The following is a 17,699-nucleotide window of genomic DNA, read 5'->3' as shown; positions in this document are numbered from 1 at the left end:
AGATGCCCCCAGGCTAGAGCCCTCTCTGCAGGAGCCCGGCAGACCTGAATCTCTCCTGAGTGTGAGGGTAGAATGGTTGCAGCCAACCCTGTGCAGCAGGCTGACGATGTGCCGGGCACCGCCGCGTTCACACGCACCATTTAAAATCCTGCACTTGGCCAGGCGCGGTGGCTCAAGCCTGTAATCCCAGCACTTTGGGAGGCCGAGACGGGCGGATCACGAGGTCAGGAGATCGAGACCATCCTGGCTAACACAGTGAAACCCCGTCTCTACTAAAAAATACAAAAAACTAGCCGGGCGAGGTGGCGGGCGCCTGTGGTCCCAGCTACTCGGGAGGCCGAGGCAGGAGAATGGCGTGAACCCGGGAGGCGGAGCTTGCAGTGAGCTGAGATCCGGCCACTGCACTCCAGCCCGGGCGACAGAGCAAGACTCCGTCTCAAATCAAATCAAATCAAATCAAATCAAATCCTGCACTCACGTCAGGCGGTGAAGAAGTAGGGAGCCTTCCACGGGGGGATCAGGGTGACTGATCAGTATGTTGCTTCTCCAAGTCAGGGTGCCCCTATGGAGATGCGATTTGACCCTGCATGTTTCTGCATGTGCCTAATGCCAAGCACAGGGCCTGGCATGGAGCAGAGACTCAGCATGAGGCAGTGAACGAGTAAATTTTACAATGCAGAAAGGAGTACATTGTAGTGAATCTGGACTGGGAGGGCTTCCCGAGGCAGCAGCACTGCTAGGTTCCCAAGAGGATGAGAGAGACAGGAAGGCCTGGGTTCCCAGGGCCGGTGAAGTGCTCTGGGCAGACACACATTCAGGGTCCTGCGAGCAGCCGGGACACACCTGTGAGGAGAAGGCGGTGGGTGCGAACACAACAATGACAGGCAGATGAGAAGGCAGACTAAGTAAGCCCACACCTTTCTCAGGACTAAGCCAGGGTCACAAGCACTGGAAAGGAAGGCCCTGCAGCTCACACACTCGCACAGCTGGTGGAGCCAGTGACAGACGGATTGCAGTGTCTGTGGACAGCATTTGATGGCCTGGCTGCAGCACACCAGGGGTTCAGTTTGATAGGGGGGTCCCAGGAAGGTCCCCAGCCCACTCCCAAACACAAGCATGCAGCTCATATTCCCAGCTTCTTGCCTACGCATGGAACTCTATTGTAGCATCAGTTTTGCATGTAGCGCCTCCAGCTCACAGCCAGCAAGCTCTTTGGCACCTGGGAATGCCTGGCTTCTGCCACATCTCACTGCCTTCCTCTTCTGCTTCTAAGCATGTGATTACATCCAGCCCAGCCAGGGTCCTCTCTTTATTTTAATACCAGGAGGTGAAGGTCATGGGGGCCGAAATTCTGCCCACCTTAGTGCCTGTGCCTTCCCGTATCATGGGGGAATAAGAATTGATCACGAGCAATTGTAACACAGTCTAATGAATGCTGCAGACGAGTGAACACACAGCACTGTGCAGCGCTCAGGAGGCCTCCCTTGCTGAAGCCAGGGCAGTTTCCTGGAGGAAGAATATCTAAGTTGAGCCTGAAATAATGAGCAGGACTGGGAAGGGGGACAGCCTGGGCAGAAGGGACAGCACGTGTGTATGCTGTGCAGTGGTTTCGTACTCTTGACCTGTGGACTTCAGGGAGCCAGAGGGACAAGGGGCACTGGAAGGCAGACGAGAGAGCCACTAAAGGCTCTAAACAGGTGAGAGGGAGCCTTTGGGAAGCTCATCTGATGATCCTTATAATTAGAGTAAGGTGGGGCAGAGAATGGGTAATTCCTTCGTGTAATTCCTTCTTGCACCCTGCACCTCTGCCAGATCTTGCCAGGGGAGTCCAGTTGAAGTCACTCTTCACTGTTCCTATCCTGCTGAGAGTTTTCATCATGAGTAGGTGGTACTGGACTTTGTGAAATGGTTTTCTCCATCAGTTGATATGATATGATGATACTCTCTTTTTTTCCTAGCTTGGTAATATGTTGCATTATCTTGACTGCTTTTCCAAAGTTGAACCAGCTTTGCATACCTGGAATAAATCCCGCTTGGTTATGATATGTAATTCTTTTTATATATTACTGAGCATTATTTGCTAAGATTTTGTTGAGGATTTTTGTATCTAAGTTCATGAGAGGTATTAGTCTATAGTTTTCTTTTTTGGTACTTTCTTTGTTTTGATAACAAGGTAATATTGGTCTCAGGAAATAAGATGGGAAGTGTTCCCTCCTCTTGTTTTTTTCTGAATGTTTGGTAGAACTCTCCAGTGAAACTATCTGGACCTAAAGATTTTTTCCAGGAGCTTTAAAATAAAAATTTCCTTAATGGTTAAAGGACTATTGAGGTTATTTAATCTTGGCTGTATTTCGGTAGTTTGTGTCATTTTAGGAATTAGCTCATTTCTGTGTTATTGAATATGTGAACATAATGGTGTTTGTAGTATTCCCTTTAATAATCGCAGGATGTATCCTGATATCCTGTTTCATGCTGGAAATTGGTTTTTATACGTGTCTCTTTTTATCTTTGTTGATCTTGCTGGATGTTAATCAGCTGGTTTTTGTTTCATTGAATTTTTCCATTGTCCTATTTCTAATTGCATTGATTTCTGTTTTTATATTTATTATTTTCTTCTCCTTGATTTGGGTTTATTTTGTTCTTGTTTTTCCTACTTCCTTTTTCTTCTTTTTTCTTTTTTTTTGAGACAGAGTCTCGCTGTGTTGCCCAGGCTGGAGTGCAATGGTGCGATCTCAGCTCACTGCAAGTTTCCCTCCCAGTTTCATGCCATTCTCCTGCCTGAGCTTCCCAACTAGCTGGGACTACAGGTGCCCGCCACCATGCCCAGCTAATTTTTTGTTATTTTTCCTGCTTTCTTAAAGTAGTAATTGAGATTATAGATTTAAGACTTTTCCTCTGTTATAATCTAGTGCTATAAATTTCCCTCTAAGCACAGCCTTAGCTTTACATATGTTGCATTTTAATTTTCATTCAATTCTGTGTATTTTTTAAACTTTCCTTGAGACTTCCTCTTTGAACTATGGAAAATATGTTATTTAATTTCCAACTGTTAGAGCATTTTCTTGTTGTTTTTCGGTTACTGATTTCCTGTTTGATTCTAATACAATCAGAGAACACACTCTGTATGGTATCAGTTGTGTTAAATTTGTTGAGGTTTGTTTTGTGACCCAGGGGATTTATTTCTGTGAATGCCTCACAGACGTTAAAAAAATGTATATTCTGCTGATGTTGAATGGGCTGTTCTATAAATGTCAATTAGATCCACTTAGTGGATTATGTTATTTAGTTGTTCTCTGTGTTTGCTAATAATCTGTCTAGTAGTCCTATCAATTGCTGATGGTCCCCAACTATAACTGTGCGTTTTTCTATTTCTTTTTTGAGCTCCATCCATTTTTGTTTTATGTAGTTTGAAGCTCTTGTTTGGTGTATACATATTTTTAAGATTGTTAGATCTTTCTGTTAGATTGATTCTTTTCTCATTAAATTTCATTGTTTGCCCCTGGTAATTTTGTTTGTTTGTTAGTTTGAAGGTCGCTTTGTCTTCCTGCCACTCCTGGTATTTAAAAAGAAATTAATGTTAGCATGATATATCTTTTTCCATCTCTTAACTTTTAATCTGTGTTAAAAATTTTAAGCTCTGTTTGAAATGAGCTTTTTGCTAGACAGCGTAAAGTTAGATCATGTTTTTTGATCCAGTATGCCAATCTGTCTTTCAATGGTGTATTTAGAGATTACTTCCATTTAAAACTATTATTGATATGTTAGAACTTAAGCCTGCTACTTTCTTATTTGTTTTCTGTTTGTCTCCTCTGTTTTTTTGTTCCTGTGTTTCTCTTTTCTTGCCTTCCTGATGATTACTTGAAGGATTTAATTTTGTAGGATTTAATCTTACTTATCCTGTTTTTGAGTATATATGTTTATGTAGTTTCCTTAGTGGTTGTTTTGGGTATTACAACATATACATGTGACTAATAACCACCTCCTGATATAGACATTTTATTGCTTCTACTGGAGCATTGAAGCCTTATTTCCATTAGCTCCCTTTATCATCCTTTTTTTTTTTTTTTTTTTTGAGATGGAGTCTCGCTCTGTCACCCAGCCTGGAGTGCAATGGCAAGGTCTCAGCTCACTGCAACTTCTGCCTCCTGGGTTCAAGCGATTCTGCTGCCTCAGCCTCGCAAGTAGCTGAGACTACAGGTGCGTGCCACCGCACCCAGCTAATTTTGGTATTTTTCGTAGAAAATATTTCACTATGTTGGCCAGGCTAGTCTTGAGCTCCTGACCTCATGATGCACCCGCCTCTGCCTCCCAGAGTGCTGGGATTACAGACGTGAAGCAACACGCCCAGCCTCATCCTCTTTTAAAATATAATTGTTTCCAGTGTTCCCTCTGTGTAGACTGAGAACTGGCACAAACCATGTTATAATTTTTGCTTCAACCATCAACTATGCTTTAAGAAACTCACCAAGACAGGACAGTGTGTTATACTCATTTCTTTTTTTGCCTGTTCTATGTTCTTTCCTTTCTGAAGTTCCAGGTCTTCTCCCATAATTCCTTTCTTCCTGTTGGAGGGTTGCCTTGGCCACTCTTTGAGAGTAGGTCTTCTCACCACAAATTCCTTTAGTTTTCCTTCATCTGAGATAATGTTGATTTCCCCTTCATCACTGACGATTCGTTTCACTGTATATTGAATTCAAAACTGAATGTTCTTTTTACAGCACTTGAAAAATGTACCACTTTCTTCTGACTTTTGTGGTTTCAGATGAGAAAAGCGGTCATTTGAATGGCTGGTCCTCAGTAGGTAATGCCTTGTTTCTCTCTGGTTGCTCTTAAGATTTTTTTCTGGCCAGACATGGTGGCTCACCCCTGTAATCCCAGCAGTTTGGGAGGCCAAGGAGAGTGGATCATGAGGTCAGGAGTTCAAGACCAGCCTGGCCAAGATGATGAAACCTCATCTCTACTAAAAGTACAAAAATTAGCCTGGTTATCTCAACTACTTGGGAGGCTAAGGCAGGAGAATCACTTGAACTCCAAGGGGGCGGAGGTTGCAGTGAGCCAATTTCACACCACTCCACTCCAGCCTGGGCAGCAAAAGTGACACTCTGTCTTAAAAAAAAAAAAGAATTAAAAAAAATATATTTTTCTTTGATTTTAATTTTCAGAAACTTAATTATGATGTATTTTGGCAAGAATTTCTTTGGGTTTATCTTATTTAGAGTTCATTCAGCTTTTTGAATCTATGGTCTATGTCCTTTTCTAGATTTTGGGAGAATTCAGCCACTGTTTGTTGAGTACCTGTTTCAGTCCTTCCCCCTTTCTCCTCCGCTTTAAATGTCCCTGAGGCTGTGATCATTTTTTTCGGTCTGTTTTCTCTGGTATTCAGAAATCATTGGCTTGTCCTTAAGGTCACTGATTGTGTCTTCTGTGCCCTCCATTCTGCTGTCAAATCCATTCATTCAGTTTTGTTTCCATCATCATGCTTTTCAATTCTGTGATTTCTGTTTGCTTCTTTTTTATAATGTCTTTTTTGAAGCTTTGTATTTTTTCATTTGTTTCAAGGATATTGATAATTATTGAAGCGGTTTTCTGGTGGCTGCTTCAAAATCTTTGTCAGGTTGTTCTGTCTGGTTGGTTCTGCTCAGTGTTGGGATCAATGGATTATTTTCTCTCATTCAGGTTGTGATTTTGATGATTCTGGGTGTGATGAGTGATTTTTAGTTATAGTGTAGACATTCTGGATCTTATGTTAAAAGACTCTTGACCCTATTTAGACCTTATATTATAGCAAGCATTTACCCTATTTAGATTTAGCATGTAGCTCTAGTCTATTTTGTTGGCTACAATTCCAGTGACAGTTTAGTTTTCTGAGCATTTGCAATGCTATCCTGGTAGGCTTCTTTCTTCTGCTTGGGCCTTCTTTTGATCTCTGTTGGTGATGTCAGCAGGGAATCCTGACCCAGAGGATAGAGAGCACTTTCCCTGGCCTGTTCTCCAACTACCCAGTGCTGGTGGGCTTCCCACTCTATGTGTCTCTGCCACTCCACTCTTGATCTCTTGACCTCGTGATCCACCTGCCTTGGCCTCCCAAAGTGCTGGGATTACAGGCATGAGCCACCACACCCGGCTGACTTTTTTTTTTTAAGATCTAAGCTGTACATGTACAGATTGGTTACATGTTGCATGATGCTGAGGTTTGGGCTTCTACTGATTCTGTTGCCCAAGTAGCGAACATGGTACCCAATAGGTAGTTTTCAACCCTTGCTCCCCCCACAAATGTTTGTTATTCTCATGATTGTGCCTGTGTGTACCTAATGTTTAGCTCCCACTTATAAGTGAGAACATGAAATATTCAGTTTTCTGTTTCTGCATTAATGCGCTTAGGATCATGGCGTCTAGCTCCATCCATGTACTGCAAAAGATTTGATTTTGTTCTTTTTTATGGCTGCATAGTTCTCCATGGCGTTTATGTACCACATTTTCTTTATCCAGTCCACCACTGGTGGGCACCTGGGTTGATGCCATGTCTTTACTATTGTGAATAGCACTACATAGAAGTGCAGGTGTCTTTTTGATATAATAATTTATTTTCCTTTGGGTAGATAACCTGCAGTGAGATACCTGGGTCAAATGGTGGGTCTGTTTTTAGTTGTTTGAGAAATCTCCAACCTGCTCTGCACAGGGGCTGAACTCATTTGCATTCCCACCACAGTGCGTAAGAGCTCCCTTTTCTCCACGGCCCCACCAGCAAGTGTTTTTCCTGGCTGCTTTAGGAACAGCCGTCCTGACTGGTGCATCTCTCTGCTGTCTTGGTGTTGGCCTCTCTTGATTGCCTTCTGTCATCCAAATAGAGATTTTTCTGCTTCTTGATATGAGGAGTAATTTTCTATTTATTCTGCACAGTGTGGGTGTTATATTATGGGGCTCAGGACCTTATATTTAAGTATTGAGACGTAGTGGGCCTCTTCTGACCCTGCTCTGGGGGGAGGGGAGCACCGCCTCATTACTGCCAGGTGGGGCTAGAAGTGCAGGTTCCCCACTGATGAAATAGAAGTTGTCACTTGAAGAGGAAAAAGGACTCCATCCATTTGATATGACAGCGAGGAATACTGACCATCAGGATCCAAACATTGAGATTCTTCTGTACATCAGAACTTGCACCTAAACTTTGTAGGGACTACAAAGAAGTGATTGCCATGGCCCCTTCTGGAGCTAGTGGTTTGTTGGAATTCCTGACAGAATGACCTGCAATTTATATGTATATAAAAGGAAGCCCAACTTTTTTCTAAGTATTTTTAAATTGTGAAGATAATTTAACTGCTTTATGTGGCAATTAGAGGAGAGGAACAATTTTGACTATAACAAAAACACTGGCCAGGCATGGTGGCTCATGCCTGTAATCCCAGCACTTTGCGGGGCCAAGGTGGGTGGATCACTTGAGGCCAAGAATTTGAGACCAGCCTGGCCCACGTGGCGAAACCCTGTCTCTACTAAAAATACAAACATTAGCCAGGCGTGGTGGCACTTGCCTGTAATTCCAGCTACTGGGGAGGCTGAGGCATGAGAATCGCTTGAACGTGGGAGGCAGAGGTTGCAGTGAGCTGAGATCCGGCCACTGCACTCCAGACAGAGCAAGACTGTGTCTCAAACACACAAATAAAAAGTTTTATTTATTGTTTCTTTATTTCAATGTTTTTTTTTTTGTTTTTTTTTTCGAAACGGAGTCTTGCTCTGTCACCCAGGCTGGAGTGCAGAGTGGCCAGATCTCAGCTCACTGCAAGCTCCGCCTCCCGGGTTCCCGCCGTTCTCCTGCCTCAGCCTCCTGAGTAGCTGGGACTATAGGCACCCGCCACCGCGCCCGGCTAGGTTTTTTTTTTTATTTTTTTTATTTTTTTGTATTTTTTAGTAGAGACGGGGTTTCACCGTGTTAGCTAGGATGGTCTCCATCTCCTGACCTCGTGATCCGCCCATCTCGGCCTCCCAAAGTGCTGGGATTACAGGCTTGAGCCATCGCGCCCGGGCTATTTCAATGTTTTTTAATATTGCTGTAAATGCTCTTTAATTATAGAATACACAAAATTATCTATCGCACATTCTATATTTTCTTTTCTAAGTAGCCCTTATAAATTAAGATTTTAATGGCTGTTTAATTTTCCATTTTGTGTATATAGTTTAATTTGCTGAATCATTTTCCTAGTGTTGAGCACAAGTCATTTATCCTTTTTTTTTTTTTTCTTGCAAAGAGCACTTCAATGAACATGTCACATTGCTGAATCTTTGCTTAAGTTAGAATCTCCCAAGTGAGATTACCTGGTCAGTGTATGACTTTTTAATACTATCATAATTTAGCATTCATTAGTACATCTTCCCTGCAGGAACTCTTACTGTGGATTTCTCATGGTGACTCTCTGTTTCCCTCAGTTTTTCAATATTTATTCATTGGAATTCTTCTGTAAGGAAGAGTTTTCTTTTCTCCCCCATTTTGCATTTAGAACAGCACCCTCTTTTCCACTGTTTTATTTTCTGCAGTTTCAGTCACCCAAGGTCAACCCTGGTCCTAAAACAGATGAGTATAATACAGTAAGATATTTTGAGAGGGATAGAAAGAGACCACAGTCACATAATTGTTATTACAGGATATTATAATTACTCTTTATCACTAGTTATTTTATTAATGTCTTACTGTACCTAATCTATAAATTAAACTTTATCATACGTATATATGTATGTACAGGAAATATAGTGTATATAGGATTCAATATTAGCTGCAGTTTCAGGCACTCACTGGGGGTCTTGGAACACATCCCCCACAGATAAGGGGGGACTACTATATTCAGTCACTTATTTGTATCAGTATGGGTTTATAGACAATTACTTTCTTCTTTGGATTATAATCCAATCCTGTGGTTATTTATGCTCTTACCCAGACTGTTCGCTTACTAGCTGTCAAGAGCTCTTTTCAGTCGGCTTCTGTGCCCTTCAGGAGCTCCCATCCTTATTTTTAATTCTTGAACACTTCTGTATTTTTTGGCACCACAGTGTGCTCCAGTCCTGGCATCAGCCACTTCTTCCAGGAGAACCTGGGTTCTTTTATAGAATGGTATTTAGAAACCAAGATTTGGGTTTGAAGTGTGTTCATAGCCACTGTGGTGACACTGATTTTAGCTCTCCCTGCAGACAGGGCAGATAAACATATGTTGCACATATTAATCCATATATATACACATATTTATGTTGTTTCATTATCTACCTATTGGTCTGTGTGTGTGAAAGCATTTGTGCATGGATTCATATACAAATATAAAAACGTATGTACTTTTAAGTGTGAGTTACCTGATATCTGTTATCTCCAACTCCAACCCAGCACCACAGGATTCATTCTAGCCTTAAGCCTTTATTTGTAACTTCTTTTTCTGATGGTAAGAAACCTGGTTCTCATGATTCACAAGGTATTTAGAGACCAGACTGGCCAACATGGCAAAACAGCCCTGGTAAACATGTAAAATCGTTTCAGATTGCTAACGTAGAACTCTGTGAGAAATGTAGCAACTCAAGTGCTGTGTGTGTATAAAGTCCTTTTTGTCTTTAGCCTCTCAGTATCCGGTCAACACATCATTCTCTGAAGTCACTTAGGTCAGCTCCTTTATTTCCTACCCCTCTCAGCATGGCTACATCATTAATTTGGAGTGCAACTGGAGTCATTTGTCACAGTCTATAGTCCATCTTGGGTTCCACTAATGTTCTGGTGTGGGTGTGGGTATGGGTGGGTTTAATTTGTATTCAGTAAAATGTACTCCTGGTAGTATGTAGTTCAGTAGATTTTGGTAAGTTTATACCACAGAGCAGTTTGATCACTTAAAAATTTTCCTCATGTTGCCCTTTAGTAGTCAAATCATTCTCCAGTCCCCAGTCCCCAGCCCTTGGAAACCCTTGATCTGTTTACCATCCCTGTAGCTTTGCCTTTTCCAAAATGCCATATAAATGGATCATATGATATGCAGCCTTTTGAGTTTGGCTTCTTTCACTTAGCAAAATGCACTTATGGTCCTTCCAAGTTACTTTGTCCCTTATTTATTTTTATTTATTTATTTATTTGAGACGGTCTCACTCTGTCGCCCAGGCTGGAGTGCAGAGGCGTGATCTTGGCTCACTGCAAGCTCCGCCTCCCGGGTTCACGCCATTCTCCTGCCTCACCCTCCCCAGTAGCTGGGACTACAGGCACCCACCATCATGCCCGGCTAATTGTTTTTGTATTTTTAGTAGAGACAGGGTTTCACCGTGTTAGCCAGGATGGTCTTGATCTCCTGACCTCGTGATCCACCTGCCTCGGCCTCCCAAAGTGCTGGGATTACAGGCGGGAGTCACTGCACCTGGTTTGTCCCTTTTTATTGCTGAGTTGTATTATTGCATGGACGCATGGTTAATTTGTTTCTCCATTCAACTATTGAAGGATATCTGGGTTGTTTTCTGTTTGTGGAGATTATGACAGTGTTCTAGCTATAAAAATGTATATATTGAGGCCAGGCGCGGTGGCCCATGCCTGTAATCCCAGCACTTTGGGAAGCCAAGGTGGGCAGATCATGAGGTCAGGAGATCGAGACAATCTTGGCTAACATGGCGAAACCCCGTCTCTACTAAAAGTACAAAAAATTAGCCAGGCGTGATGGCATGTGCCTATAGTCCCAGCTACTCGGGAGGCTGAGGCAGGAGAATTGCTTGAACCTGGGAGGGCGGAGGTTGCAGTGAGCCGAGATCGTGCCACTGCACTCCAGCCTGGGAGATAGAGCGAGACTCTGTCTCCAAAAAAAAAAAAAAAAAAATTACATACTGGCTTTTGTGTGACTATCTAAAAGTGGGTTTGCTTGATCATATGTTTAGTTTTATGATAAACTTCCTATCCATGAGCATGGAATGTTTTTCCATTTGTTTGTGTCATCTCTGATTTTTTTCAGCAGTATTTTGTAATTCTCATTGTAGAGATCTTTTGTCTCCCAGGTTAGCTGTATTCCTAGGTATTGTATTATTTTTGTGGTGTTTTGAATGTGATCACATTCTTTGATCCCATTTGATTTGACTCTCAGTTTAGACATTGTCAGTTTATAGAAATGCTACTGGTTTTTCTGCATTGATTTTGCATCCTGAAACTTTGCTGAAGTTGTTTATCAGTTCTAAGAGCCTTTGGGGAGAGGCTGTGGGATTTTCTAGGCATAAGAATCACGTCATCTGGCTGGGTGCAGTGCCTCACGCCTGTAATCCCAGCACTTTGGGAGGCCAAGGTGGGTGGATCACGAGGTCAGGAGATTGAGACCGCCTGGCTAACACGGTGAAACCCCATCTCTACTAAAAATACAAAAAAATTAGCCAGGCGTGGTGGCAGGCGCCTGTAGTCCCAGCTACTCGGGAGGCTAAGACAGGAGAATGGCATGAACCTGGGAGGCGGAGCTTGCTGTGAGCTGAGATCGCCGCACTGCGCTCCAGCCTGGGCAAAAGAGCCAGACTCCCATCTCAAAAAAAAAATAAAATAAAAACGAATCACATCATCTATGAAGAGAGAAAGTTTACCTTCCTATTTGGATCCCATTTATTTCTTTCTCTTGCCTGACAGCTCTGGCCAGGACTTCCAACACCACGGGTCTATGTTACATGATCCTCACCCTTCATGCTAGTATTGCTATCAGTTACCACTGTTAGACGAAAATGGAAAACAGCAAGTTAGTCCCTGCAGATGAAATAATTTAACATAACGCCATAGCCTGGACTGCTCTTGTCCTAAAAGGAACATAGGAAGAAAAATCCTTATTTGGAGAAAGTGCAGCTGACCCTTTCAGAACGTGAGAAATCGTTCTGAGGAGCCGTCCAGTTGTATAACTGGCTGTTTAGTTCCAGAAGTTCAGCACACTTATCCAGCATTCGGAATGAGTTCCTAAAGGAAGCTTTTAAAATGCTTTACAGTTTAAATATTTCATTCAGCTGTATGTTCTACAACAATTTTATGAGAACTTACCCTGGACTCTCAGCTGGCAATGTAGAGAGAGATGTTTCAGACCGATCTCTCCATCTGCAAGACTCTGAGCTCATTCTGATAGAGATGATGTGTGCATAAATGGACTTTCACCATAAAACCTTTTAGGCACTGTGAAGGACATCTATGTAGGGTACAGTGAAACCTGGAAGGAGCGAGTATGCAATTTTACAGCTAGGGGTAGGTTTGGAATAGGCATGTGAAGCTTCAGGGTGACCCAAGTCTACCCAGATGCATAGGCACTCATCAGCTGGAGGGGTCACCTGAGCAGAGGTACACAAGCCTGTGCAGGTGTGGCTGCCAGGGGTGGGAAGGGCTCAGTGCCGGGGCTGGAGCAGGAGAGGTGAGCTTGGAGAGTAAGACCCAGACCAGAGCAGGGCTTCATGAAGTCTGGACGTTACCCTGAGGTCGGAGGACAATAAGCAAATAAACAGTCAGCAGAGGGATTTGCTCAGTTTCAGGTTTTGTTTTAGAAACTCACAGTCCCCAGTGTGAGCAGGGCTTAGAGGAGACAAAGGTCAGGACGCTGGGGCTCTCTGCTGCATCCAGGCAGAGCTGGGGGACTTCAGCAAAGGCAGGGAGGTAAGAATGGGGGTTGGTGGAGATAAAAACAATGCTACACAGTTAGGATCATTTAATGAATAGTCAACACATTTGTAGTGAATGTTTACTATGTGTCAGATCATATTAGGGACTGGGGAAACTGGTGAGCAGAAACATCCAAAATCCCTGCCCTCGCGTAGCTTCTATTTTAGTAGAATCAATAGATACAAATTAGAAGTGGGAAAAGATGGAAAAGGAGGGATAGGAGATGACTTCCCATGTTTCTAGTCACTATAGTAGCACTCCTCAGAATTCACGCCAGCCGAGGAGTGGGTTTGTAAGGGGGAAAGATCTCGACCTCCTTCTTGTGCGTATCTGTGCTACATGTGGTCTGGCCCAGGAGGGGGACGACACTGGAGACAAAGGCTTGGGAGTCATCTTCATGTTGCGCAGTTGAGACTGTGAGGGTGGGGGAGTTGATCAGGGAAGGGCAAGTGAGTTGGGAAGGGAAGGAGAACGATGACACCAGCATTCAGGGGAGACCAAGAAATGGAGACAGAGAAGCCACCATCCAGGAAATAAAACCAGGAGTAAGAGGTCTGCTGAAACCCTAAGAGGAGAGTTTCGGGAAGGAGATAAAGTGGAGTCAAGAAGAATGTTGGTCTGTATGTTCCCTGTGGCTGCCATAACAAATTTCCATAAACTCTGACTCCAAACAACACACGTTTATCATCTTACAGTTCTGGGGGTCAGGAAGTCCAGCACATGGCTCACTGGGCTGAAATCCAGGCATCGTGGGGCTGGTTCCTTCTGGAGGCTCTAGGGAGGATGGATGGGTGCCTTTCCAGCCCCTGGGCATGTTCCTGCCCACATTCCTCGGCTTTCATCCCTTCCTGGAATCTCTCCAGCTTCTGCTCCCATCATCACATCTTCTACGCTGACTCTCTGGCCTCGGTTTTCCTTTGTAAGGAGCCATCCAGACAATCCAGGAAAATTTCATCCTCAAGATCCTTTGCATAATCACATGTGCAAAATCCTTTTTGCCATAAAAGGTAACATTCACAGGTTCTAGGGTTTAGGGCATGAATATGTTTGTCGGAGTTGGGCGGGGAGGGGGGCATTATTCTTCCTACTGTAGTCTGGGAGAAACAATAGGAAAAATCTTAGTGACCTTAGGTTGGGAAAAGTTTAATTCAACACACAAAATTGACCTACAAAAACCAATGAACTGGACATCATCAAAATAAAAACGTTTTTGGCTGGGCACGGTGGCTCATGCCTGTAATCCCAGCACTTTGGGAGGCTGAGGCGGGTGGATCACGAGGTCAGGAATTTGAGACCAGCCTGGTCAACATAGTGAAACCTTGTCTCTACTAAAAATGTAAAAAATTAGCCAGGCATGGTGGCAGGCGCCTGTCATCCCAGCTACTTGGGAGGCTGAGGCAGGAGAATCACTTGAACCTGGGAGGCGGAGTTTGCAGTGAGCTGAGATTGTGCCACTGCACTCCAGCCTGGACGACAGTGTGAGACTCCATCTAAAAAAATAATAAAATAAAAATGTTTTGCTTTTTAAAAGACCTTGGTAATAAAATGAAAAGGCAAGCCATAGACTGGAAGAAACTATTTGGAAAACATATATCTGACAAAAGACTTATATAAGATATACAAAGAAGCCTTAAAACTCAATAATAAGAACACAGCCCAGTTTTTAAAAATGGGCAAAAGACGTGAAGATACATCACCAAAAAAGATGTATAGATGGAGAAAACGTGAAAAGATGCTCAACATCATATGCCCTGAGGGAAGTGCACATCCAGATCGCAAGGAGATACTGCCTCACAGTCACTGGGAGGGGTAACAGGAACAAGGCTGGTGGTACCAGGTGCTGGGGAGGCTGTGGAGCAGCGGGACCTCAGACACTGTGGGGAGTGAGGAAGGGAATGGAGAGCAGGTTCTTGAGCAGTTGAACACATGCCCCTACCCTGTGTGTCTGGTACAGCAGCATCCCACTCCTTGGTATGTATCCAGGAGAAATGAAAGCTCATGTCTGTATAAACACCTGTACATGGATGTTCACTGCAGCTTTCTGTGAGAAGCCGGAAATTGGGAACAACCCAAATGTCCATCAGTGGGTGAAGAGAGAACAAATTGCCTTATAGCCGTACTGTGGAACACGGGTCAGCAATAGAAGGAATGGATTCCTGACACATGCAACAACACGGGTGCATTTCAGAATAATCATGCCAAGTGGGAAAGGCCAGATGCAAAGAATACATACAGCATGGGTCCATTTATATGAAATTCTAGAAAAGGCAAAAAGCAGATAAAGGTTGCCTGGGGAAGGAGAGGGTGTTGAGGGAGGAGTGAGGAGAGGCAGAAGGGAGAGAGATCAATGGTCATCATATTGATGGTGGTCATGGTTTCACAGATGTGTGTCAAAACTTTACTTGTACACTTGAAATATATGTGGCTTTTTAATGACAATTATACATCAATAAAGTTGTAAAAAAAGTAAATAGTAATAAAAACAAAAGAAAACAAAGAACCTTGAATTTGGCAGTGCCACGGGCTCCTCTGCTGGCTGCTTCAGGGCTCGGCGGGGTGGCAGCCAGACTGTGGGAGCAGTGTCCAGAACTTCTGATTCCAGAATCACAGCCCACTACACATTTCCCAAAAAGCTCCTCACAACAAAAGCTAAACCTAGAAGTAAAACACGTCATCCTAAACAATCTTTAGTTGAGTTCACACACACACAAGAAATTCCCAGGACGAGAAAAGAAGGGAGAGTTCAAAAAGTATGGAATTCAGTGGGAGGTAGAACCCCAGAGAGAGCGGCAATCACAGAAACGCTCATGGGCCACAAAGTGACTGAGGCCGGGCGCGGTGGCTCACACCTGTAATCCCAGCACTTTGGGAGGCCGAGGCAGGCGGACCATGAGGTCAGGAGATCGAGACCATCCTGTCTAACACGGTGAAACCCCGTCTCTACTAAAAATACAAAAAATTAGCCAGGCATGATGGTGGGTGCCTATAGTCCCAGCTTCTCCGGAGGCTGAGGCAGGAGAATGGTGTAAGTAAACACGGGAGGCGGAGCTTGCAGTGAGCCTAAATCATGCCACTGCACTCCAGCCTGGGTAACAAAGAGAGACTCTGTCTCAAAAAAAAAAAAAAAAAGCGACTGAAAGCAGGGCGTTTGAAGGGGTGGACGGGAGACTACAGGAGGGATAGCATTAGGAGAAATACCTAACATAGATGACGGGTTGATGGGTGCAGCAAACTACCATGGCATGTGTATACCTATGGAACAAAACTGCACATTCTGCACAGGTATCCTCAGAACTTAAGGTGTAATAATAAAAAAAGGTATAATAGTAAGAAAGATTGAATTTGGAAAGTCCAGCTATATGTTAGTTATGAAAAGCACACCTAAGGAACATTGAGAGATTGAAAATAAAAGAATGGAAAAAATACATGGTTGGCAAAGACTAACCAAAAGAATGCCAGTGTGGGTGTATTAGTATCAGAGGATGGCCTTTAAAGGAAAAGTCTTTCTTAGGGATAAGAAAGTAAAAGCCTTTATTACCATTGGTAATAAAGAAGTGACTCACAGGAATGATTCTGAACTTGTTTATGCACCTGCTCACATAAGGCTAAACTGTAACAGAATTAAAAGAGGAACTTGACAAATCCACTAGGATAGTGGGAGGTTTCCACACACTTCTCCTAATCACAGAGGAAAAACTAGTAAGACTACTGAGGATTTAAACAGTCAACACGGCTGATCTAATGATCCCTTAACACTGCATCGACCCATTAGAGAATTCACCATCCTGGCCGGGCGCGGTGGCTCAAGCCTGTAATCCCAGCACTTTGGGAGGCCGAGACGGGTGGATCACGAGGTCAGGAGATCGACACCATCCTGGTTAACACGGTGAAACCCCGTCTCTACTAAAAATACAAAAACTAGCCGGGCGAGGTGGCGGCGCCTGTGGTCCCAGCTACTTGGGAGGCTGAGGCAGGAGAATGGTGTAAACCCGGAAGGCGGAGCTTGCAGTGAGCTGAGATCCGGCCACTGCACTCCAGTGCGGGTGACAGAGCGAGACTCTGCCTCAAAAAAAAAAAAAAAAAAAGAGAATTCATCCTTTCCAACAGCCATGGCTCATCTCCAACGTAGGACCGTGTACTACGTCATAAAGCCAGTCCCAACTAACTTCAAAAAATCAGTATCACACAGACGACTGTTCGATGACAGTGTCATTACATACAAATCAGAAACAAAAAGATAACTAACATACTTCTAAGCCACAGGTCAAAGAGGAAATTATAATGAGGTTATTTAAAAAATTAGAATTGTCAAGATAATGGACATACCACTGATTAAACCTAGTGGGTTTTAGAAGGGACACTGTGTCCTCACATACTAATATTCTCTAAAAAGTGAATGAGCCATAAGGAAGTGTGCAGATTAAATGTAAGCCATGTTACTGAGGAGTTTGCAGAGGGCAGAGGAAAGCCCGGGAGAGGCTAGCTCCACTGGAGGTTTTGGCCAGTGTCGGGGTAGCAGGCAGGGAAGCGGTGAGGTCAGGAGGAGGAGGAGGTGGAATGTGGGGCCTGCCCGTCAACACCATCCTCCCCTCCTGATGGGCTGGTAGTCAGCAGTTCACCCCGCTGTGGAACACTCACTGCAGCTGTTTCTTACAGGAGACAGGCTCAACATCTTGCCCTAAAGCCTCATCTAGTTATAGAATAAGACAGTCAGGAAGTGCCAGGCCTGTGGCCAAATGAAGCCTGCCTGCTTCAGACTTTCAAATTTAACCCACTCCCACCCCTGTAAAAACCTTGAGCCTCTGCAGAAAGAATACGTGTTTGCTCCAGATTCCAGCCCCAGGCCGTTCCCAGGACATAACCCTGGACTTACATCACTTTATGCTGAGAAATTATTTGGGGATCACTCCTGAATCAACTCAGGAAGAAAGTCTTTATAAGATTAGAATCTAATACTCAGTCAAATCAAATGTGGTTTTTAATGTACTCATTAAATTTCAGTATCTGTACACTTCAGTCAATCAAACCTCTTCCAATGCAGCTGCACAGACTGCACCAGCTCTGTTACCTGGAAGAGTAATCTTAGTTTTTT

The sequence above is a fragment of the Colobus angolensis genome, unplaced genomic scaffold (assembly GCF_000951035.1).
Source record: "Colobus angolensis palliatus isolate OR3802 unplaced genomic scaffold, Cang.pa_1.0 Scaffold20, whole genome shotgun sequence".
Classification (NCBI taxonomy): Eukaryota; Metazoa; Chordata; class Mammalia; order Primates; family Cercopithecidae; genus Colobus; species Colobus angolensis.
The sequence above is the reverse complement of the archived record's forward strand: the minus strand, read 5'-3'. Positions refer to the sequence as shown.